The 2,500-nt window shown below is 40.3% G+C and overlaps 1 protein-coding gene across 2 annotated transcripts in view; it reads right to left on the bottom strand.

Annotated features, from left to right (window-relative positions):
• Positions 1-2,500, bottom strand: part of LOC106572251 (nucleolar protein 4-like) — a 134,982-nt gene that overhangs the window by 88,233 nt on the left and 44,249 nt on the right. The gene's annotated exons all lie outside the window — the stretch shown is intronic.

Raw genomic sequence — 2,500 nt, 5'->3', positions numbered from 1 at the left:
AGACGCCTCAGTGGTGTGAAGGAGAAGTGAGGAGAAGTGTGTGTGTGTGTGTGTGTGTGTGTGTGTGTGTGTGTGTGTGTGTGTGTGTGTGTGTAATAAACATTTCATGACCCACTGTGTGGCAAAGTACCCTGAAAGCCATGGCAGTGTGCAAAGGAAATCGACCGTTAATATGCAGCAACAGAGGAAGTATTCTGTTCATTACACAGTCACAGCTCTGTTTACTCACTACGAATGTGACACTGATGTTCAGTAATTTTATGAATTCATTTGATTCATATCCATTAGAAGGAAATCCTAAAAATGAAAGCGCATGTGCTTTATAGTACTGAGGGAAAGATGAGTTACCATGTTCAACCAGAAGAGGGCAGTATCACCAACTGAGATGCAAAGTATCCTACTACAACACATTGGGCAAATGAAAGGTTTTCTCCCAGTGAGGAAGAACATTTTCCAATGGCAGACTATGTTAAAACTCCCCCATTTGAAACAAAGCTAGGAAGGAATGATGAACAGAATGTTGCCCAGGTGTGTGCTTTGCACCGCGGTCATCACCCTTCATCTAAATATAACTAGACATCTGGCCTTCAGCGACTGTGGCGATGCTCAGAGAGAGAGAGATAGAGAAATACCTTCTCCCAGCGACCACAAGGTCAGCCAGGCACCGGAATCTCATATCCTCCCCAGCCCCCTTTAATCTAAAGTGTGAAACGTTTCCTTTCATACGCACAAAAATATATAATCTCAGGCATTTTTCTTGTTAGAAGTGAGGTAAAAAAAAAAGTGGTGTAGTTATGGAGGCGGTATGTGTCACAGAGATTGAGTCAAAGTTATTGACTCAAATTTAATTGATATTTTGGTTTATTTATCTGAAATGAAGTGAACTGGAGGCTCTGTGAATTAACTGAAGAGAAAAAGGCAAAGTCCAACATGAATGTTCCAGGTCAGTGGTGACTCCTGCTGCATTGTAAGAAAATATTCAGATGATTGTCTAGAAGTATCATACAAATATTTCAACCAGGGATGGGCAACTTTGATGGGGGTGGGGGCCACAAAAAGATGGAAGTCATCATGAGGGACCGCAGTGGCTCATGGGTCTGCGTAGCCACATCCATCCCCCCCTACCTTGCCCCTCGTGATAGCAAAGATATACAATATATATATATATATTGTTCCGCTGGCCTACTAAAGGGAGACAGTTGCCCTCCCTGATTTAAACGATTCCATTCATTTCAATGGTATTCTGAGAAAGTGAGAGCGTTAGTGTTATTGAATGTGAATCTGAAGACCAGATGGACAGAGAAAGAGAAACAGGTCATGAAACAGGAATTAATACTAAAGGCCAGAGAGGAACAGAGAACAGCATATAGTTGCCAAATAATCACAAGGACTGTTCGAGACAAATTCTATTTTCTTTATTTGTGCTATATTTATAATATATTATTATGAAATATTACCTATGATAATGTGATTATGAATTCACTCTGAAAGTAAGGAATTAGGAACTTGATGTGTTATGCTTGTGTGTGGAACTGCCAATAAATAAATAAACTGGCAACAACAACAAACTTTCCCTATGCCATATTGGCATGACAATCCCTAGGTATGAAGGCCAACAGTTTTTAAACACGTAGTTTATTCTTTTGTTACCCGATTGCTTTGTTTTTGGACCTTAGAAGAAGAATAGCTGTTAGATAACAAAGGGGCTTGTGTTATGTAAATGTTTGTTATGATTTTTCCACCAGAGGAGCTTCATATTCTTTTTGTTGTTGAATAATGCTGAACCGGGAACGCGTCTGGATGCTTCCCATCCAAAACCGTTTGAAAAAGTTTGTACATGCATAATAACATTTTGTGACAAAATTTTGTGATTTCGTTTCGTTTTAGTCTTTGACGTGGTTTTTCTGGATGCTCGTGCGCTTGACATTTTTTTCATGAGGCTAGTCAAAGTTCGGTAGCTGAAGTCTACGCCCCTTCGTCGGTGATTGGTCAGCAGTAGGGATTCTTCAATGAAGTGTTTGTTGTCATTCAACGACAGATAACAATATTTCATGCACATTTTTTCACTTGAGAAATACTGCACCAAGCATCTTAGTTTGATGTAAAATTGTGGAACTAAAACCTCCTCGGCAAAAAAGGTAAACATTTATTACAGATCGAGTTAGCTTCATTTGGAAGTGTACTTGTTGTTATGAACTCTCAAGAGGGACAAACTGTAATATTGCCGCTTTTTTCTTGTTTTTCAAGCGAAGGTCTTTTAAAGGAGTATGCGAGGCACAGACTTTCACTTTGCCTAGCCGAGTTCTGCTAGAAGCAAACCGAACCTAGTGTGCAGACGCCCTTACGCGTCTTATACCATGGTCAGGAGGGCAATTTTAGAACCTTGTTTACTGGAGCCCTTACAAAGAAGAGTGTTCCATACAAACAGAGGGAGTGGAAAGAGAGAGGCAGTAGGCCAAGATATAGAGGTAAAGGAGGAGAACGTTTAAGTAAGGGTGAC

The sequence above is a fragment of the Salmo salar genome, chromosome 15 (assembly GCF_965601325.2).
Source record: "Salmo salar chromosome 15, fSalSal1, whole genome shotgun sequence".
Lineage (NCBI taxonomy): Eukaryota > Metazoa > Chordata > Actinopteri > Salmoniformes > Salmonidae > Salmo > Salmo salar.
This window is presented reverse-complemented; position numbering and strand designations above follow the sequence as displayed.